Source organism: Caretta caretta, chromosome 27 (assembly GCF_965140235.1).
Source record: "Caretta caretta isolate rCarCar2 chromosome 27, rCarCar1.hap1, whole genome shotgun sequence".
NCBI classification, from domain to species: Eukaryota; Metazoa; Chordata; order Testudines; family Cheloniidae; genus Caretta; species Caretta caretta.
Window position 1 is genome coordinate 10,509,080 of NC_134232.1, and position 23,102 is coordinate 10,532,181.

A 23,102-nucleotide genomic window follows, 5' to 3' on the forward strand; every position below is an offset into this window, starting at 1 on the left:
TCTGTGTATTTTTATATTACAAAGGAGCTGGCTACTGCAATAGCTCAAACCCTGACAAGCAAATAGATAATCAAGAAGACAAATGGCTTCTTTTGTGAGCCACAGCTCTTGTATTAATTTTCATTTTCTTGCTCATAGAAAGTATCGAAAATACTGTTCAGGGCGAAATAACATTCCAGTTCTAAGTTACATTTAAAAAAAAAAGAAGAAGAAGAAGAAGAAAGGGGTGGGGTGTGCTTGTGGGAAGGAGGCCTCTAGACCATACAAAGAAAATCATAATTTTCTGAATCATTCCCAATAAGAAAATGGTTTTCGCTTATTTATGAGATTTTATGAATTTGTCTCGGCCTCTAAGTCATGATTAAAATACCCCACCACGTTATTAAGAACAAAGACCTGGCTTGGGATATTTAAAGTGGTAGAATGGCTATTTCTGTTCTTAGGGTACTCAGCAATTTAACTCAGACCTTGCAAACAAACTGCCTTCAAAAGTTGTTCCTTCCTCCCACACCTCAATAAATCGCCCATTACGTCTTTTACTCTGTTGACTTTGTAACAGTTTGTAAGAAATATGTATATGGTCATGTGACACAGAGCCGCTGCACGTCTTGTGTTGGAAAAACGGAGTTGTGTATGTATTTGATTAACTTTTGCCCCTTTAAAGGCAAAAAGAGCAAACCTTCCGAGTTTTTATTTCGATGAGGGGTGGTCGGGACTGCACTTATTTTGATGGCTGATTCCCCCCCCCCCTTTGATCTGCTTCCTATGTAAAGGCGATGCAATTTTCAGATAGAGGCTATGCTCTTAAGGGTACCAAAACAGTTCTTAAAAAGCATATGTTGTTAGGAATGCAACTTCTATAGAACTAAATCAAAGCTGGAAAGTATGAATAGAATTGAAGGGGGAGAAAAGAAGATTTCTATAGGACCTAAAAGTTCACAGCCATTATAAGCAGACAGAAGCCAAGAAAAATGCGAGAATTATACAGAAAATCATTAATCACTTCTTTTCTTTAAATACTTATCCTTTCCCCATTGTTATTCAACAGCAAATCTCCGCAGACCGTCTGTTGGGAAAAAAGTACCCGGAGTCCTACAAAAATCTTCAAGGGGAATAATAACAATAAAAAAATCTGGATCATAAAGTTGAAAACTTTTATTTATTTATTTATTTTTTGGAAAACAAAACGGAACAAACAACAACTCTCACTTGGGAAGAAACCACTCAAACCATGAATACCATCTATTGGGCGTTGGAAAAAGGATGTGGGAATGCACAAGGTAAAAGAACCGACTGCTTGGCATGCATTTTTGATCGTTTTATTGCCTCTTTTCAAGAGTAAGTTGTTTTTTTTTGGGGGGGGGGGCACATGAATCCTTTACGGGATTTTCCTCGGTTTCCTCATTTTATTTTGTCTGAGGGGGAGAGAGAAAAGAAAGATATCAAATGGATTACATATAAAGGGGATGCTAAAAACCCGTATTTTTCCATTTTATGGTGTGAATCCTATAGAGTTTGGCTTTGCTCGGATAATTTTTTTATCTCATGGAATACAGAGGAAAAGCAGATAGCTCAGACATTGGCCTTTTTGTGACCAAGACAGCCTTGCTATTTCAAATTATATTCCTCCATGTTCTATTTTGCCTTCTTGAAGCTTTGCAACCTAAATTAAAGGGCTTTGTACAAACGTCACGTGTGACTATGGAAAGATCAGTCTGGTAGATGATTTCTTTTTTCGTGTGTCAGATGTTCCTTGGAGGAATAACTGTGTTCGAATCCTTTAGCCAAATCAGACTTTTTGAGTTTCTCGTTTCTGCTTAGAAAAGTTGTTTTGTGGAAGGGTTTGGCCTTTAGAGACCGTGTTTGCGTGAGCCGCGCTTGTCTGATTGCTGTTTGTTTCAAGACTTTTTGCATTTTACTGGGGAGGCTGAAAGGCAAAATAAACAAATAAATTGAGGCAAAATTCTGAGCTGCCGAGCACAGATCGCATAGAGGGTTCACCCAAAGGACACGTTTTCTAACTGATTAGCTGAGTATTATAGCCAAGGATTGACCTCTCAAACCCCTTGACCTTTCCAAGACTGGACATTGTGCTGTGTAACATTTCCAGCGTCGAACTGGACGGGGGCTAAGGCAAACTTTGCACCTCCGGAAAGAATCTTTTAAACCACGCGTGTTCATGGTTGTTTCTTAATGTTGCCATTGCTGGGCCAGCGCGGGGAATGCAGAGGAAAGGCGTCCCAGAACGATCCGATTTTTTGTGTTTGGTTGTTTGGCTTTTAATGTCTTAGTCATTCTATATTCAATCTGGTCACAATGCATTGTTTCTCTTCCTGGCTTTGGGTTTCATCTCAAAGCACAGAGGGTCTCCACTGTAAAAGACAAAGGGCAGCTGAGTTTTTTAGAGTCGGGAAGCTTGCGGTCAGTGCAAGGGGAAAGATCTCTGGGCTGGCTCGGCCACTTGGGTTTGTTTTGTTTTGTTTTGTTTACCTCTCAGGAGAGGGCTTTCTAAAAAGGATCCTTACACTACCCCAGCCAAACGCCTCTCACTTTTCCTCAAACCTCAGCTATCTTCTCCCTTCCAGAAAATCCTTTGTTTCGGAGCGTCTCCTCTCTCCCCCCCCGCCCCCGCTTTTCCTCCCCCCGCTCCTAGCCCACAACACTCTCAAAAGCCCTTCACAGCTCGTCTGTATCTGCTAAAGGGGTGTGATATTTGCTGATGCAGTCAGGGATTTCTTTTTGATGGTGGTGGAGGGGAGGGGAGGGGGGCTACAGGAGGGCAGACGGTAAGGGTGGTTATCGGTGAATGTTGTTGAAACCACCTCGCTCCTTTGCAAATTGTGGCCTTCGGTGGCTCACGATGGCCCTTAGTCCTGATAGCGAGGAACACTTATATTGACACGGGGCAGCGTTTACACAGTCACTCCGGGGTTTGATGAACTCTAAACGGCGAAGGATGAAGAACTGTTTTCGGAGAGACGGGCTAAGGGCTCCGTCAGACATTTGGTAGCCCTCTCCCGACCTTGCTGGCCACCTAGAATCGTTTCAATACATGAGTTGACGCCCGCTACCTTTGTTTATATCGGCGCGGTGCTCAGTGACTTAGGGGCGACTCCGCTTCATAGCTGTGTCAGGGGAACCTTGGGAAACAAAGCATGAACGACTCATCGTTCATGAGCAGGTATTAAAGCCACATACCCAGCCAGAGACAGGCCAGGTGTCTTTTGGAGTCTCCGTTTAGATCTCGATATGACACCTGATGGTTCGACTCATCGCTCTGAGATTTTACTCTTCCGACCTAGTTCCTGGTGGAAGAATGTAAATATTTTTAATCAGCATGAGTCTGAAAGGTGTCTCCTTGGGACATGGCCTTTCTGTCCCATGCACTTCTTTGTTCGCTCCGCCTGCGTCTTGAAATCGAAGCCGGACCAAAAGTCTATTGCATCAAACCAACTGGAATAGCTTGTCTAGTTGCCATTATGATCTGAGATGTATTTATTTGGAAGCCAGAGCAAATATATATACATATACATGGATACAGGGCATTTAAATCTATCTATCTATCTATCTATCTATCTATCTATCTATCTATCTATCTATCTATCTATCTATTAAAATACAACGCGCGAGATTGTCTCTGTATAATATAAATATACGTGGGGAAAAGTATTTATATACAAATACTTTCAAACACACACCGGGAAAAATTTTATGTTATAGGTGTCTAGGTGTATCGACACCTTGTTGCAGTGTTCGGGTTCCTTCAAATGTTCCTCTTTGAGTAAGGACCTGGGTGGTGGGAGCAGTTTGGGAGTTTCTCTGCCTGAACACCTTCCCCCTGACAGATTTATGATCTCCAATAAAACTGGCGTGTTTAAATTCGTAAATCAATCTCCCCTTCTCACTATATAAACGCTCATTTTATCTCTCGAAAGAAAGCTGCTTTGATGATAGCCCCTCAGAGGCTGAGGGTGCTGTTTATGGCCGCATTTCCTATTCTTTGAACTTTTAGCGAAAGTTGCTCTTCTTAGAAAAAAAGGCAGCCGGATTTTTCCTTTTTTGTTTGTTTATTTTGGGGCAAGCAACATTCGGATGAGGGATAGTTTGTTTGTTTGTTTGTTTTTTTAAGGGCTCCACTGAAGGAAAGTGTGTGGCTTTTCAGTTTACCCCCTCCTACTCTGATAATGTCCCAAATTGAAAAATCATCTAATTTAAGGGGTGAAGGAAGTTTGCTTTATTAGGTAACTGCTCCTCTATCAACATACAGTGACACCGAAAGGATGTTTTAAAAAGAGAGAATACATTCACTTTTCCTTTTCTGTGTTCCTCTCTCTCTGTATTACACCTTCACCCAGAATTTTTAGCCGAAGGTTTTGGGGTTTTTTTAAGAAATTTCACACAATAAGGTCTATGCTTTAAAAACAAGTGTGAAGCTTTTCCAGGCAATTTGCTCCCGTATTCATTTCCTGAAGCTTTAAACAGCCCTTTCAGCCATCACAACCACTTCAAAATGTTGCCTGGATTGAACGCTGGGTTTGAATTTTCTCACCTTTTATTAATTAGATTTTAAACTGTATTCTTTCAGGTAGCTGCTTTCCTAGAGAGAGGATTATTAAACGCCGGACAACTCTCGCTAAACCTCCATGCCTATCTTTATTTTATCTATGTTTAGAGGTATTCCCAGGCTTGCAAGAGTAGAGCTTTATAGTCAAACGCATTCCACCTTGTCTGTTACTCCAGGTCTCACACGGTTCTATTGTTTGATCTTCAGTGGCTCCTTATGCCCTGTATCCATTCCATTGTTTGAGGAGGTGAGACCGTCATCCTTAGCACCTGAAATGGGATGAGGGACCCCTACGCTAGATTTGTAAAAAAATCTTAGCTTCCTTGCAGGGCTGAAAGAAAACCAGTGTCGCAGCTATGTCTGTACATCCGTGTGCCTGTGTTTATGTAAACATATGTAAGTATGTTGCTACATACAGACGTGTGCACATTGTTTTGTGTCAGTGAGGCATTGCCTGCTTGGGATTTGGTCCATAGGCAGCTTCTTGTACATTCACTATAAGCAGCTTCCTTTGTTGGCCAGGATTCCGTTTTGGGGCATCTCAGCTCAGAGCCAAAACCGACTTCAAAAATGCAATAAAGACTCACAAAACAATAACAGCAGAAGCTCTTGCCCTGTATCCTAATGGGAAATTCTTAAAAAAAAAAAAAATCTGGATCCATGAGCATAAATATCCTCAGAGGACTTTGGAGCCTAAAACTGTTGTTCTAGTCAGTGTAATAAAATGTCAGGGAGAAAAGCATTATGTGCCTAGCAGGGCAAAGAGGCATCAGGATTGGGGAAAGTGTTTAAATATTCTAAACTTCGAGGGGAGTGGGGGTGGACACCCTAACGTTGCGTCCTTTACCAGACATATGTATATTACTGTATATTGTGCTGTGTATACACTCATCCCACGTTCACACGCCTGTGCAAGTATGCATATATGTTTATAGAAATAACTAGGTAGCCAGAATATCTCTGTAGATCTAGCATGTTACATTAAATTCTAAACTTTTTTTTTTTTGGGGGGGGGGGGGGGGGGATAAACACTGTTCCAGTGGAAGGTCACAGTGGTCCTTTGAGTATGAAACTGAGAGACCCCCTTCCCCCTTCCAGATCACGTGATTCATTAAATAATTAATGCAGAGGTTGCAGAATAGATATGTATTCGTCAGGAACATCGCAGACATGGTCTCCTTGTGTCTGACGTGAAATTCAACTGTCCTTTAAAAAACAAGCCTATAGCAGAGGGGGGGAAAAAGAGAGAGAGAGAGAGAGAGAAAGGGAGAGAGAGAGGGAGAGAGAGAGAAAAGAGTCTTCAATAAAACAATTCTCAGGAAGAAAGAAGCCACGCCGAGGGTTGGATTGTTGTGAGTAGCAGGGTCTTCCCAATTCCTAGCGTGTCTATATGTCCATGTAAATTTATTGTTTGTTATTAATGTTATTGTCGTAAAATGTGACAAATAGCCGTCTTCATTTCCTCCCATTTCTCTTCACATGGTGGTATGTGTGTTAATACCCATCGAGGCATTTCATTGATATTTTTAGGAATATTCCTTTCTCTCCCTCTCTCTCTCTCTCTCCTCACAACCTTTCTCCCTCTCTCTCTCTTTTTGAAACCCCCTTTCTTGATTTATTACAATAAGCATGTCAGCAGCAGTGTGGCTGCCATTGTGTGTGCGCGTGTGTGTGTTTGTGAGAGAGTTGTGTTGTTTATGGCGGTGTCCAAGATAAATCATTTCTCAAGTGAAAATGATGTGCAAGCGATGATATTTTAGAGCGAGAATTTCTCTCTGCTCCACTCCCTGGAGTTGATTATTTCAGACGATTTACAGTAATAGATCAGCAGCTAATATGAAAGCTCTATAGCTGGGGGTCTTAAATTACAGCATCTGTGATTACCAATTAAGGAGAGATTTGTATAAATTTGGTAAACCGGGAACGCCTCATTGGCATATAAACCTAGTAAAAGACCAGGACCTTAATATAAAAATTACTGCTAGGAGTCTTGTATTGCAGCATCACTTTACTAGCTATTCCTCATTTTTTCACCATCTTGTCCCCTCTCCCTCTCTAATAAGGACTTTATTGCACCATAAACACAGGTTGTTGAGGCGTGTTTATGCTTGTTTGAGGCTTTTTTTATTTATTTTGGTTTGGTTTGGGATTTTTTTGTTTGTTTGTTTTTTAAGCCTGGATGTGTCCCATTGTATGCCAGCTGATCAGGGGGGAAAATCAAATAAATAACTAAATTTGAAAATGAAAATCAAATTGCTGCAGGGAGTCAAAATGTACGGCTGCCTCTTAAATAGGGATAGCGTTTGATCACAAGCAGAGAATGAAGTTACTTTGTCAGTGGAGGACAAAACAATAGGTGAGCTTCCCTGCCTTCCAAACTAACGACACGGGTTCTAAGCTAATGGAGCGATGTTATGGGTTTCGTTCCGAAACCTGATCATTTTACCCATTTATAATTACCAAAGACTGTTAACAAAAAGGAAGCGAATCCGTCCCCAAATAATTCCTTATTCTTTTTATGCAAAGAAGAAATAGTTTGCACCGCTTCATTGCTGCAAGATCTTGCTATGATAGGTAGGTAGGTAGGTAAATAATGTCCTTAGGATAAAAGTTTCAGGAGTTTAGATAACAAAGCACATTTTGTTAGGAACGAAGAGCCTGCTTTCTGTGATTTAGACTGGTGTAAATTCGAAGTAAACCTATTGAGGGCAATGGAATTACACGGATTTAAAACTAGTACATGAGAGCAGAAGCTTGCCCTACTTCCTCAAGAAACTAAAATAGGCATAGCTTGCCAACAGATGTTAGCTTTTCACTGGCACTTGATATATAGTATATATATGAACTATAATAAGTAAATCCCTTTCAACCAATTGAGGCAGCGCAGTAAAGTTAAGACTTTGGGGAGCAGATTATTCTCCTAAAGAGCAGAGTTGATGGGTAAAAGACATAATGTTACCTGTTTAAAAAGCAAGAGTGTATATCAATGAGAATTTGCATCCTTGATAGAAAATGGAAGGTCAGAAGTCAACCACTTAGAATTTCCATTTTAAAACTTGACCAAATAGGTTAAAACCGTGAGTGTTGAAAGGGAAGGAGGAAGCGGGAAATAGCATTTTTAAATATGTAACATGCAAGGAGTCAGTAAAACAGACAACAGGGTTGAAGATTAAATGTTCACACCGGATTCTCAAAAGAGACTCCAACCACATTTTCCGCGCTTCCTTTAGCCCCCGTGAGCCAAGTTTAACACCGTCATGAGGGGTGATATTTAACTCTGTCTGCTAGGGTAAACCTTTATGTAGTAAAATTAGAGGAACTCAGCGACTTTCATTAAATATTAAGGGAGATCCGGGGACGGTGAACAAGCCAGGAATGCAACATCATTCTTTGTCAGGCATATATTAATTTAAATCGTTGGCTTCCAATTGATTTTGACCACTTGTTTTTTAGGTCTTAGGTTTTTTAGGTGTTAGATTCTGAGCATGAAAAATTAGCCCACTGAGGAAGGCTCCTGTAGTTACGAAGTTGGAAGGAGCGAAAATATTAATTTCGCTCTCATTATCGTTATTATTACGGCTCCTTTGCTGTCATTAAAGCTTCAGACAGTGCACCACACATAACTCTATCGTCCAGCCCTATGCATTAGTCGCATTAAAGGGGAGTATAAATCAATAGCAGGGGGGTTATTCGGTTCGGGTTCCAGACGCCATTGTGCAAAAGTCCCCCTTAAATAAGTCAGATGTCAGGAAGAGCTTCAGGTCCCGCAGGATGTTGAATCGGACAAGGTGGCAAACATTTATGCTTTTGACACCCTTGGCTATAATGAATCCCATTTCCCCATTCACCTGGCACCATATACTCTCCTTATCCATTACTGATATCGCTATCTCTATCCCTAGCCTTCTGATTTAAGGTGGGGGAGGGGGGAAGATGCCTATTTCAGATAACACTTACATTTCTGCCTTGCCTTTCCAGCTGGTTTCTAGCAGGGTGGGGCAGAATTGTGATTTATATGATGCAAAGATTTTGGCTTGAGATAAGCCTGGCTGTAGGATCTATTCTTATTGGTAATGTTGCCTCAGATCTTCTTCGCTTCTATACTTAGATTTTTATCAATGAGCCCTTTAAATAAACAAGGCGAAAGTTTCACAGTGCTCTTTCTTTCTTTCTTTCTTTCTTTCTTTCTTTCTTTCTTTCTTTCTTTCTTTCTTTCTTTCTTTCTTTCTTTCTTTCTTTCTTTCTTCTAGAAATTTGCCACCGTTGTATCAAGCTGATATTTACCAAGAACGGTTTCTTTCTGCCTGGAGCCTTCTCAATAACTAGTCTCTGTGTTTTTCTCTCTCTCTCTCTGTCCCTCCGATGGCTACCGATTATTTAGCATCGGATGACGTAATACAATGAAAAGGGTTTCGTTTTGTCCAGATTTGGGCAACCAAAAGAGCTCTCATTGTTCCCTTTGGTTGGTCAAACAACAACAGCAAAAACTCCTCTTACCCAGCCATGATCTTTGTAACTCCCTGCCATACCTACCTCATTAAATCACACATATTTTCCCATTTGTGTTCATTATTGGTTTATTTATCGATTAGGTAATATAACTTCGGTGATTAGCTCTCTCCTACGGACTAAAACTATGTGTAGATCGTTAAAAAAATGTTGTCTATATTTCTTTATTAACTCGGTTAAACTGAATGCATCAGGAAGCAGCGGGTGGAATATTCTTCCTTGTGTTATAGTTATAAACGATATGAATAATATTTAAAATACTTGATGAGCTATTGATCTTGTCATTAAAATAGTTCAGGTTATTATTGTTTCGCTCATTTCTTTGCAATAAGCTGTTCTTCTTGTCTACCACCGTTTCAGAAAAGTTTGATCCACCAGCATGAAGAATCAATATTTACGTTATCATATGCCATCTCCAAAGGCAACATTTCTCCCCCCATCACACCCACCCTCCCGTACATATACACACACCATTTCTTTCCCAGAGAGGCAGCTATTAAGGTGGAAAATATAAGTCCCTAGTTCATAATTTATTGCAGGCTGTAAGAGAGTGTTCTGTAAGATCAAAGAATTATGGAAGGATAGAACTCTTTGGAACTGCTATGTAAGGAAGCCGGTAGCTAATACAGAACAGGGTAATACCTGCAGTCAGTACATAAGCTTGTAGACTCAACAGATGAGGTCTCAAGTATATGAACAATGCATTTCCAGTATACAGTATTATAACTCTTATTCCTTATACACTGTCCAATTTCTGTTTTAAAATACATAAGATTCAGGAATCATTCATGGGCCATCCATTTATTCCGGGTGATCACTTCAAAACAAAAGGATTTAAAAAGAGGTTAATATTACATTGTAAATGCAAGATGACCATTGTTGGTTAAAATAACTGGCCCCTACACCAATAACTGTGGCCCTGTCAAAGGGAGTGAATTATTTTAACAAATCGTATTGTCTAAAAGAAGAAAAAGAAACAACAAACGGATAAAAATACATGCAGAGGTGAAAAAAGCAATTAATGTCCGAAATAAGTATACGCTATACAGGCCTTAAAAACTGCCGATGACCCATAGCGCACTCCCTTGCAACTTGGCTGATACATTTCTGTTTAAAAAGGGATTGGGACGAGATTTATTTGGAGCAAAGACAAAGGGAAAGGAGACCCTGGTTTTCTGTTAAATAGGCAAAAGGTTGGATATAATGATGGTGTCCTTTGAAGTTCCGGGTGGTTTTTCTTTTGCTGGGGGTGGGGTGGGGGGCTAATAACCACATTTCAACACTTGACTGCGATAAACCAAATCAGGTGCTATTTCAGAAAATCAGAGCCATAAATCAGAAGGGTTTGATTCCTTTTTATTTAAAGACAGAGAGGGGTTAACTAAAGAATTTTCGTTCAATAGCATTGAATATTTTGGGTTAAATCCGATACCTCGGCCCTTCTTGGCAGAAAGATCTCGAGATCGGAAGAGAAGGCGACAAAAAATAGGGTAACAGTCTCTCCATGCTCGCACCAATGAGCTCAACAGGAGTTTCTGAAGGGAGACTCTGGCAAGTCAAATGGCCAGCTGTGTCATGACATTTTAATAGGCAACTTTTGTCCTTTCCTGAAAATCAACCCAGGCCTTTCCATTCTCAATAGCCGTAACACATCAACACTCAGTGATCCCCAAGAGCCGGATCCAAAGCCCACTGAAGTCAATGGATGTTTTCCCATTCGGTCCACGGGAGTGACTCCATTTGGCCAATAGGACATCAGTGATGGAAGGCTCAGAATCTCCCTGATTAAAAACAACACAAAACAATCGGTAAGGAGACTTTCCCCCTCTCTCCCGCCCCCTCCCCCCCCCCCCCCGTTTTGGTGTGCCAAAGCCAGGCGATGGCAAACCTTACCCCTCTCATCCTTCAGATAGATTTTTGTTCACTCTTCAATTTTAGGCGAGGTTAAAAATACCCTACAGGATCATGTCCATTGACTCCTATTACTTCGCAGCCTCTGTGATTAAACTCAAAAGTCTGATAGGCTGAGTTGCAATTCACAAATATTGAACAGGATCGCAATGACCCCCCAAAAATGCCGAATGTAACGCTTAACTTTTTTTTTTTTTTTTTGGTCGAGACATATGGAATCAATTTTGAATCTTGACATTGAAGACTGGCCAATTCCTACTGGCCTCTAAAACCAGAATCCAGTTGGTTCTCCTCTCTCCGGCACCTCTTGTCACTCAGTATTATGCCCGTCTTGCAACATTTTAAGTCTTTATAAAGAGAAATAGCTTTTCAGAGAGGTGCCAGGGATTCCTCCCCCCCCCCCCCCCCCCCCACAACGGGGAAAATAAGTACAAGACCCGCACTCCCCCACCCCTCCCACTATCTCTGGGCATTCTGGAAAGGGGTCTCCATCCTTGCAACACTTAACGCGGTTTTGGAAGGTTTTTCTTCAGTCAAGGCAGTTCCGTTCGAAACGAGTGAGTCCAAAAATTAAAGCATCTTTGAGGGGGGGGGGTTGGAGGGAGGAAGGGAGAAGAAATCCGTCCGACAAAGCTGTCAGCAAGATCCACTGGGGTACAATAAAGTAGTTTCTTTTCTTCTCTTTAATGTGCTTGCTTCAGTTCAGATACTTGCAGCAGCCGATTTCCCCCTTCTCTCCTTCTTCCTGAAGTCCTTGGTGGAGAGCTAACACAGGTAAGAGGTAAAGGGGGGGGGGTGGAAATTGATGCAACTTTGCCTTTCCGTACTCTAAGAATTCCAGCGCTCTGAGATAGAATTAATCGCTCCCAAAGCTTTGACAGGCCAGAGACTTCTCCATTGGTCAACGTGAACTATAGCTGACTTTCCCTAGTCTCAAATTAAGACTGATCTTTCCGAAACATAGCCAGGGAAGTTGAAGATGAGCAAGAAAAAAAAAAGAAAAGAAAAGAAAAGAAAAGAAAAAGGGAAAAGTTGCGTGATTCATACCTAGACGGGATACAGAAGCTTTCTTTAAAGTCCGTGTTTCCCAGCTAGGTTTCCCTGTGACACATTTGTTAAAGCGTTAGCACCTCTCCGCTGCTTGGAAAAAAACTACAAACGCCGCTTTGGAAAAGCGGAGTGTTAAACTGAAGAATGTATGTGAGCGTGATTTATGGCCCTCAGAAGTTTTGTTTACTTGGAGCAGCTCCTAATTGCAAGTCTTTTCCTGGAAGCCCATGTCTTCTAAAAATTCCACGACGCTGATAGTGGGTTCCCTCCCCACCCCCCTCAAATTCTGCTTTTATTTGCCAGATGTGATTAACAAACATCTGGCCAATTTACTTGTTTTCCCCGATAGCTGACCAATTAATTTTGGTGGCATGGGTAAGTATGCGAGCCTTCAACATTTTAGATAAGAACAATGTTTTATTATGAATCCCACCAGCTAAAATGTTTTCAGACCATGAAAGGAGCTCCAAATCTGCTCGGGGTTTTGGAGAATCCACAATAAAGATTTATTTTTATATGTAATTTCTTCAATGAGCTCCATTTTAAAAGGAGGGGCAGGAAAACGACTCATGTTGGAATATATGACACAATATTTACGAGTGCTGTTTCGTCACTCATTCTGGGGCTAGGAGTCGGAAGAATTGGTCTCTTTGTTAAGGCCCGATGTGTATTTTAAGAGTGAGTTGCAACACAACGAAGTTTATGCGGAAGACAGGAAGACAAATAGGATTAAATTTGAAGTTCACTTTTTTTAATGTGCTCCCTGTTCAATTTGGCTGGTGTTTGTTTGTATCCTTTTGTACTCTGAAAATAACTCAGTTCCTGGGACAATCTGTTAGCTAGAAAAAATGCCCCCATACCTTGTAAAACCGCAAAAGTTTAGACTCAATGTCTAATATTTCCCGAGGCAAACTAGTGTATATTGGCAGAGAGCTACACAAGCGCCGGATTTTTTGCTGAAAATTGCCTTGCATTAAATTTCCTCAGATCCAGAATTATCTTTACTCGCCTCCAGCGAAATTTGAAATGTTTTTTTTTACCAAGCGCTTGGTCTGTTGGCGAATAAAATCTGAGGGGAACCACAAGGCCCTAAATGACAGTAATTTAATTGATTTTATCATAAATCATCAACTCCGTGAAGAACCAAAGTTTTCATTGAAGTAAATTGATATTAATGGACGATTTTTGAAATTCCAACTCTCTCTCTCTCGAGTTGGAATAGATTTTTGGTGCGCCTGTATCTCTTGGTTTGGATTTCATTCTCGCCACCACTCTCACGACAAACTCATTATACATTTTGGGGACCTTATTTTTCTTGCTTTTGTAAGGATCAAATCTTAATGAGGCAGCCGGCCAATGTTCAAGCACAGAAACACCACCGATCGGATTAGTCTCGGTAGATGGTCCATCAGAAGAGAAATATTTTTTTTCAGAGAGTCGTCCTTAAAGTATGGTTTTGTCTGGACAGCGTGTGTGTGTGGGTGTGTGTGGGTGTGATTATAGCGAGATCCAGTGACCCTACATTTGTGTTAAACATCACTGGGAAGGACATTGTTGCATTCCAAATCACACATTCATTTCATTGCTAAGCATGCACGAGCTAGAGGAGATTTTAAAACAGAACTATGATCTCGGGTGCTGAGTTCCATCTAAGTATCCCCCACAATAACGACACTGAAACCCTGTTAAACATTGTTGTTCCGAATTCTTTCTCCTCTAATTAAAAATTAACTATTTACTGCACTAAGGGACTGTTATGGATGATAGCCTTTTGATATGTTGATGAATATGAGAGACCAAAGACCCTTACAATATTACAGTATTTTAGCACTGCCAGTTATGGATTGATCTATCTATATGGATCACTGGTCATGCTATGTGTATATACACACATATATATATGCAAATTCATGTGTACATCTACATGCTATGTGTCTACTATGTGTGCTTGTATAGTGTATTTGTAGTGTATAATAAATACACTATACAATGAGAATGTAAAATAAAAATATGTTCTCATTGTATCTAATTATACAACAGCTATAGAATGCTATACATGTGTATTTGTAGTATACAATAAAAAATTATAACAAGAGATTGCAAAAGGAAAATATATTCTCATTGTATCTAGTTAGACAACACACTATACAAACACGTAGAGACCCAGAAATATGATTCCTGAACATAACTCTTTCTCTCTCTCTCTTCTCTCTGACATTCCTCCCTCAGAAATTGTTACCTATCTGTATGTGACATCAAATGAAGGCAGGTAAAATGGACCCCTTGTGCATCCCTCCTTCCCACCCATCCCCCGCCCCGCATCACGCTTCTTTCTTTTCTTTCTTTCTTTTTTTTATTCAGAGGAATGTAGCTATAAAGTAACGGAATGCCTTCATTTTATAACAGAAACTGACCAGTCAATAGATATTGGATGCTATCCAGGAATCCTTTCGAGAGGAAAAAATATATATATATCCTCATTTTTCCTCCAGATTTTTTATTTTTTTTTAAAGTGACTTAAAATCTGGCTAGCCCATAAGCAGATCAGGGGGGCAGCCAGTGTAGAATCTACCGCCGTGGAACACGCGTCCTCTTTCCAGGGGTCGAGAAAGGCTTTAACTGTAAATCCACTCGGTTAAGAGAGGGAGCGTGGGGGGTTAAACTGCTCCAGCAGCCACCCCGGCCCACAGCGTCTCTCTCTAGTGAAGTGCAGGAGCAGGTTATCAGCAGCAGATTCAAAGCTGAGGTCTTCGGAGATTGTGGCTGCTGTCGCTCGGAGCGGAGCAATCATCTTCCTTCAGCCATCCTCTTTCTTTCTTTCTTTCTTTCTTTCTTTCTTTCTTTCTTTCTTTCTTTCTTTCTTTCTTTCTTTCTTTCTTTCTTTCCCCTCTAGTTCCTTCCACCTCTTCTGACATTTGGCTCGGAGCTGAGACTTTGCAAGCTTGTGGTTTTGGTGAAGACTTCGCACCTCCGTTTTCCTCCTCTGCTTAGAGGACCGAACAACAACAACAAAAAAAAGCAAAACAAAATATCTGAGGGGAGTGACTGGGGAGGTGGGAAAAAAGAAAGCGACTGCTGGCAACTAAGTTTAGAGAATTCACTGGAAAGGGGGGGACATGCTGTGTGCGGGGGGGAGAAGTTCATTTAACAATTCTGTATAAAATGGGTAAAAGGTTGACGTCTACCAGTCACGTGAGCGCATAATTCAAGTCATTATTTTGGCATTTAGAAAGGGGGGGGAGAGTATATGTGGGAGAGGGCTTCTGTCCTCCCTAGTCTCGCTGGTCACTGGCTTCCTAAATATCTATTTACAGCACTCTGGTACCCAAACCCTTCCCCCACTCCGAGAGGGAAAAAAAAAATTACAGTACAGCAACATGTGTGGGTGAAAGACTTTTGGCGACCAGAGAATTTATAGAAGAGGAGAGGGCTTCAGGGGGTGGGGGAAAGAAACAGCCAGGAATAGTGGGCGCCCTGGTTTTGTTGTTGTTTTGCATTTAGGAGGTAATTCAAAAGCACTTCCGCCGATTGATCATTAACCCGGTGAGTTATTACTCTTGTAAGCAAAGGTCATGGAGAGAAAGAGGGCTAATCTCTCAAAGACACCGTACACTCCGTTTCATTTTGATTTCTTATCCGGAGCTGGCTTCTGTTTAGACTTTTTGTGTGTGTATGAGACAGAGACAGAGAGAGAAAGAGAGAGAGAGAGTGCCCTTTTCGAGTGTCCCTAATCCATCCCTCCTCAACCTCAGCATTCCTACCCCTCACCTTCTTAAGAGAGGAGACGGGTTGGCCTCCATAATTCGGATATTGACATCCTGTTACAAAGTAAACAAAAGGAAAGGGAAGGGGATAGTGACCAGTCTTGCAATCTATCTATCTATCTATCTATCTATCTATCTATCTAGCGAGAAAGATAAATGTTCCTATTAAGATTATAGTGCCTAATTTGAGAATACCCATAATTCACCACTAATATCTTTTAATAATGGTACATAATGCATGAGCCTATTGTTGGCAGTGAGGTAAAGAGGGGAGGAGTGGAGGGTAGTGATTTTATTTTTAATCCGGGTCTCGCAAAAAGTAGCAAAAACCCCTTTTGCTGGCGTCACTAAAAATCTTTCTCGGAGCCTTTATTTATTTTGTTTCTGTTTTCTCCCTGCCTTCTCTAGTCACGCCAAAAAATGCGACTTTCCTCCTCTCTCCACCTCCTTTTGTTCATCCCCCACCTCCACTCCCCCTTTCTTCCAGGCCTTAATGTGGGTGGAACTTTTATAGAGTCATATTGGGTGCGCTGGGCTTCATACGACATAAAGGGCGGTGGGTTTTTCTTTATCTTTATTGATAATCTACAGAGGGAATTAAAAACCCAAGTTAACGTGGTAAGGCTGTGATGTAAATGGAAGGTAGCCAATGTTGTGTATTAAAGTGTGTGTGTGTGTGTGTGTGTGTGTAATCATCATCATCATCATCATCATCATAAATTATGGCTATAGGCCGCAGACCAGAGAGAGGTCAGCATGATGTGTGATTTATGTTCCAGGAATGTTGTCACGAGAAAGATAGAGGTGCGGGAGGAACATTTGATTTGAGATTAATAACATCAACAGACAGAACGGAAACAAGATTATTAAAGCGAGGGAATGTTTCCCAAAACGAAAATAATTTTAAATGAGTTTTCCCCCCCGCCCCCCTCTTTCTTTCTGAATCAAATCGTGTCAAGGTTTCAGTGATAAATCTCCGACTAGTTTTACAGAGGTTTAAGCTGGTGTCGTTAATCCTTTTATCGAATAACTTTTGTGTAAATGTTACCTACATATAACATAAAATATCTGCTTTTTTTTAAATGAGGATCATTCAAGACAGTGAACAAATTGGCTACATAGGAAAAGATGTGCTGTAAATATTTAAGCTTCTGTTGTCTTCCAGTAAAATCGTCTGGAGGTTTCCACAAGGCTTTCATACCGCCTTACCTAATTAACTCGATACATTTCATTTTTAAAATGCACTTAACCCGGAATTACCAACCGCCTTTAACTAAAAACAATAAAAGGAGGCAAATGATGGGTTGCAGAACAGCTCACTTTTTTTTTATTAGTATTTATTTAAAACCAAAATTCACCAACAGGAAAAATACGTTTGCATTTCACTACAGCTAATTTCTACCGATAACTATTCTAATGCAAAGCTTGAACAGGCACAACTGGTAAATAATCTCCTTCAGAGACGGTTTCCAATGAGCAAGTGGTATCCAAATGTTTGAGAACCATAGAAATGAGAAATGCTAGACATTTACAAGTGAGCTAATACTAAAATATCTGAGAGGGTCATAATGAGGTTGCAAGAATTGTCTTGAAACTGCTTCAGATATGAGTCCAGTTATTTTTAAAAAATACTTATCTGAATGTCTGCCTGATACCAATCCTTCATCTTGATGATACTTATGTCTGTGTGTGTGTGTATATATATATACACACACAGAGAGACACACATATATAAAACAACTTTCGGAAAGTGCTAAAAACTTGATGAAATGTCTCCTTTAGTTACATTGTTGAGAAAATGCCTCACATAGAACAATGGATATTTTTGTATTTAATTTTTGTCCATTAGACACTTTTCCCCACCATTACCACTGGAAGAGTTCTCTGTGTAATAAGTCCGATTTCCCATACCGTTGTGATGGAAGTTTTATCACTTTTCTGTTTTACAGTTCTCTTTCTTTCTCAAACCGCTGCGCTGCCTCATTTGTGCTGGACCAGACAACGGAGAATTGGTGAGTGTTATTAAACACGATGCCTGGCCATTAAAAAATGAACTTCTTAGAACCAGAAACCACTCTTTTTTAAAAAAAAACAACAAAAAACTTGTTTAGTTTTTAGTTAGAGCCAACTTGTTTTCCTTTCACCACATTTATAATGACGATTATTGCCTTAACTTTTCTGTGAAGTGTTTTCGTTTTGCTACTGGCTTGTCTTTAAATTTTATGGTTTATGGTTATAATTTTGGGTGGACATTTTAAATGGAAAATGTTTTCTGTATTCCCTTTGAAAGGAAGTCTAAAATGTCCAGGATAGCAAAATTTGGCTGACCTTGTAATGCAGCTAATACAGTCACTTTTTAAAACAACACAAAACTGCAACAAAAAGTAGAAGCGGAAATACAAGGTGATATGGAGCCTAATATCTACTTACAAGACACTCAGTGTATAGAAATGCAGCTATGATTTTATTATTTTTTTATTCTCCAGTTAATTAAAAAAGGAACCCAAAATTGGTACTTCAGAAAAAGTTCTTTGCAGAGTTCACGGCACCTCTGATGTTCTAGGTATTCGAGCACAAGTCCATGAGGTCCCATTTGCGACAGTCTGTTGACTATTGCAGGGTCTTTTAAAAAGAATAATCCGTGAATCCTATTCGTGTCTCCTCCATGCCGCTCTGTAGCCCTGGTGTTCCAAAATAGACGCCCGCCTGCAGTTGAAGATGTGTGTCCCAGTCCCAGTTCATAAAAAGTTAGAAGGGAAAAAAAAATTCTCAGAGACGATATTTCAGTTACACGGTGGAACCCCCTCAAGACACAGGTTTGAAAACTGATGTTAGAACAATAGGTGGAAACACTATGCCCCCTAGTAAGCCTGCAGCCAGCACCTTGAAAGTCTTTTCCACCAGACGCATCCCGAAAGTAAGTTGTTGCAAAAGTAAACTCTTTATGTAGCCCCATTTTCAATGGACACTCAACAAAAGGTGCGAAAGAGTGATGCAAACGGCACAAGTGGACACACCTTCCAAGCGGGATCCAAAGAGCTTTCGTGTCAACCCCTTCCCTTCTCTGCCTACAGTTAAATTCTCCAGTCAGCACTTAACCCAAAGGCGGTGTGGGCAAGAATTAAAGGCGAGGAAGATCATTGCAATCTGGAACAATAACAGCAGGGGAAAGAAAAAAAAAAAAGTGCAGACACCTACATTCTTTGCCCTGTCTTCCTCCCACGCTCCCTTTGCAACGCTTCCTTTCCCTGCACCTTCATCAAAACTCATCGGGGAAAGTTTCCTTGTGCGCGCTCCAGGAGTCATAACTCTTGCCCAGCTATAGCAGCAGCGTCTGGCATCATCATCTTCACCATCATATTAATACAAATCTTTATGGTTCGACCCCTCCCGGACTTTGCCTTTCCTATGTGATTTTACTCTCTCTCGCCCTTTAGAAATGCAAATTCCACCTCCTCCCGTCCACCAACCTGCAGTAGGTGGGGAATAGTGTAGCCACCAGCCAGAGAACTTTGACACGCAGACTTAATATTAAAGTTCCCCACCGCTGTAGGCTTTGAGTTGCATCAACACAACGGATTCTTCCTTTTGTCACCCTCTCCTCCCTCCCCCCACCGGTCTCCACTCCCTTTAAAACAAATAATCAGCCCCTGGCTGGCTGATCACCCCCCCTTCTTCCCCCCCCCCCCGAAAAGTATATTTCATAATTATTCCATATTAGGGACTCTTAACAGGAGACAAATCCAGTTGGAGGGAGAGACAAAATATATGCACCAGTTATTGAAAGAAAGACGATTCTAACTGTGGGTGGGAAGGGGGGGGGAGGAGTATGCCTATGTTGAAAGGGTTTATTAACATAAATTGACACCTAATTGTTAAACACGTGAATCAAAGGAAAGCTTTGCTATCTTTCTGTCTAGGCCCCGGTCCACCACGTCTGCAATTAGCATAATTTTTCACTAGTGACGCTGTTTGGAAGGCTGTTGGCTTTGCCCAGCGCTCCAAAGCAAATCTTTAATTTTTTTTTTAAATACCACCTAGCTTTATTTCACACACACACACCCCTTCCCCACCCCGCATCCCCTCCACCCTGGCTCATTATTATTACTGTTATTATTTTTAATCCTAGCCCAACCTTGCCTAGTTAAAGGTTTCGCGTTCAGCTTTTCTTTCTTTCCTTTTTTTCCCTCCTTCCCTTCTTCCCCTCTGCCGTGGCCATTGTTATCAGTGAGCAGGGCGTACCAGTCTATAGGGCAACTAGAATCTCAGGGTTTGTCCATTCAAAGCCCTGAGCTTTTCTACACATCTTGGAAGCTGTAAAGCATCTTGCTTTTTTTTTTTTTTCTTCCCCAAACGAACAGAGGGAGAGAGAGAGAGAGAGAGAGAGAGAGAGAGAGAGAGAGAGAGAGAATTTGAGCAGCCGTAACCGAAGGCTACCCTGGCTTAGCCCCCCATCCTTTGGCTTTATTACTGGATTTCTCTCTCTCTCTTTTTTTTCCACGCACACTCACACACTTCTATCTATCTCTATATATTCCTTTAACATTTTTTTAAAGGAAGAGGGTGCAATTCCTTGCTTATTGATTGCTTTGGTGCTGGATGTGAACATACATTATGTCTGCCTGTGCTTTGCTCGTCAGAGACTAAGGTAAGCTGGACTCAAATAGGCTATCACTTTGTGAATGGCGGAGTCTATGTCCCAATGATTTATGACCATATGACTCCAATCTCGGTTCAAGAAGAGTTCACAAGCTTTAAGCTTCCTTCCACGCAGCGACTGTTTTGCAGCCCTCATCCAGGGGCCTTTCTTTCCCCCCTGCTTTTCAACTGGGGGGTTCTGCTTGGGGGTGATGATGCGGGGGGGGGGAGGGAAATTTTAGGAATGTGTCTCTATTTTCCAGGCATATTCACCGCAAGGCAGTCGCTGGAATTTGAGGTGCCTCTCAGCGCCAGCCTATTGTTAAGAGGCATGTCGATAGCGTTCTTATTTTAAACTAAAAACGGGTTTATTCTTTCTTTTGCTCGGTCTGTGAAATATACCTTAGGCGGGGGCGGGGAGGAATGAGCTGCTCTTCTTCCTGAACAGAGTCAGGTAGTGAATTTAGGATTTCCAACATGGAGGGAATCGCTTTAAAGGGAAATAAATAGGCTTAGATCTGTTCCCATCCTCTCACCCAATCTTCCTATGAACCTTTTGACTTAGATCCCTTTTCCTTCTCCATCTCGATATTTCACTGGCATTTTTTTTTCAATCACCTCTAAATCTTTCGCCGTAAAAGTTCTTGTGTTGTGTCTTTAATGTTGTTATCCTTCGCAAAGTGAAACTTGGAAGATGGGGAAACATACTAGACTTGATCCTGCGGTAGTTAATTGGAACATGATATAATCTAATATTTATTATTCTGCCTGAGATTTTTTTTTAAAAAAACACACACACACAGACAATTCCTTGGAGTAAATAATTAGGATTCCGGCCGTCTTCGGGAAGATAAATGACCGGCATTTGCGAGGCGTTGAGAGATGAGCTACAAAAGCAAATCTCTTCTGTTGAAGCTCCAAACCAGATAGCTTCGGTTTTTTGGGTGGAGAAGGTGGTACGATTATTGTATGTATTTTTTGAAAATCACCGCTGTTCTTTTTAGCTGCTTTTGATAAGCCCCTCGGGCATTTAAAAGAGAAAAAAGAAGAAGAAAAAGACGATTAAAAAAGAAGAAGAAGAAGAAAGAAAGCAGTGTAAAACAGGAAGGCCTGGGAGAGATTCCCACCTTTTTGTACTCCTCCTCAATTTCAGCCACCCTATTCATAATATATGTACTGCTGGTTGTTAATTAATTCACAGCTCTTCAGCTCGGGTAGAGGAGTATACTTTTTAATATTTATCATGACTAGGAAATAAAACCCGAGTACTCCCTCCAATAATTCTCCGCAAAATTATTCCAGACTCTTTGTCGACAAAATAAATAAATAATATAGCTCTGTGGAAGCTATCCCACCGATTTGGGAGTGGAGAAGTTGATGTATAAAAGCTAAATCAATCTTACATGTGTATATTGGCGGAGAGTGTGTTGTCTGAAGTGCAGTTTGACATAACCACAAACACACAAAAGTCGGGGGAGGAAAAATCCGAGTGTTATTTATTGTAGAGCTGTGCATTGTGTTAAAGCTTTAGTATTTGAAAACATCTCATTAGACTTTATTTACATGCAGTTTATTTTTTAAAAGTGATAAAAATTAAATTTTAAAAATGGCGATAAATATCAAATCCATCCTCGCATAATGTGCATAGTAATGGGGAAAATCCACCGGGTTTTTAAAATAAGTTTGCTGCTTGGTTGATCCCCAGATACCAAATTATTTTCTGATCAGTGTCCATTCTTCTTGGTTTTTTTCCCCCATCCCATGAAGAGAAAGTTCATACTTTGGGCAAAAGGAGGTAGTAAAGGCTGGTTTTTCCGGTTTTCTGGAACTTTTGGGCTTGGATTGGAAAGCAAACCTAAACAGAAGGGGGGGGGGGATGATGAAAAGTCAAAGGGATAGAAAGCTAGAACCAAATGGCCTGGTGACAAAATTGCTTTTTAAAAAAACACAGACACACACAATGAAACTGGGTTTGGAAGCAATTCTTTTCAATGGCAGTTCCAGACTCAAGATTTTAAAGAAATGGGGGTGAAGAGTGAAAAGGTACTTGTCCTAAACACAATAGACAAATAGGCCAAAGGAAAAACGTTTTGTTTTATTAAATGGATGCCCCAATATCTGTTGAAAATATTTTCTCCAGAATTGCAAAGACAACGTGTGTTACTGTGGAAGCAGCAAATAAAGCTAAATGAGTCAAGAGACCCTTACCTTGATAAAATATAGAGACTATTTGCCATTCTTGGTTTAAAATCAAAGACTCTGTGAGGCAGTCCTACAATAAAGCAACAAAACTTTGTAGTATCTGATCCTCCAAACTTTCGTTTCTGGGCACATCGTAACCTTCTTTCTTTTATTCTTGGGAACTGCTTATTGTATTGACTGGATTAGGATGTGGGGTAAAAAGGCATGAATTATATTCGGTTCATGTTTGTGGATAGCAGTGATCCATTCTATGTTCTTGTTCTTATTATATTAATGTGTGTGTGTTTATGCCTATGTATGCATATGAAATCACCAGTGCTTAGACATATTTAGACATACACGGTGCAATGCTGTTCATAAAAATGCATTGACTTTAAAAAATAAACTTTAAAATAGTTGATAAGCCTTGGGAGGAGGAACACATGACAAATCTGTTCAAAGCATCTGTTAGCCCTGTTCTGTAG

The 23,102-nt window shown here is 40.7% G+C and overlaps 1 protein-coding gene and 1 long non-coding RNA gene across 8 annotated transcripts in view; one reads left to right on the forward strand and one right to left on the reverse strand.

The window, feature by feature from the left end:
- Positions 1-23,102, forward strand: part of HOXB3 (homeobox B3) — a 59,085-nt gene that overhangs the window by 31,803 nt on the left and 4,180 nt on the right. For 4 of the 7 annotated variants that reach the window (XM_048830077.2, XM_048830078.2, XM_075123685.1 and 1 more), the window contains exons 2-3: positions 1,049-1,280; positions 17,748-17,810. The gene's annotated coding sequence lies outside the window, so the exon portion shown is untranslated. Of the gene's footprint in view, positions 1-1,048; positions 1,281-5,670; positions 5,917-10,751; positions 10,882-11,685; positions 11,759-15,194; positions 15,578-17,747; positions 17,811-23,102 lie in introns of those variants that run through there. The other 3 variants (XM_048830079.2, XM_075123687.1, XM_075123688.1) reach the window with 3 other exon arrangements.
- LOC142070197 (uncharacterized) lies at positions 9,859-12,119 on the reverse strand. The gene is made up of 2 exons (XR_012666202.1): positions 12,032-12,119; positions 9,859-10,854 (listed from the first exon to the last, which is right to left on the reverse strand). It is a non-coding gene; the product is annotated as an uncharacterized LOC142070197 (long non-coding RNA).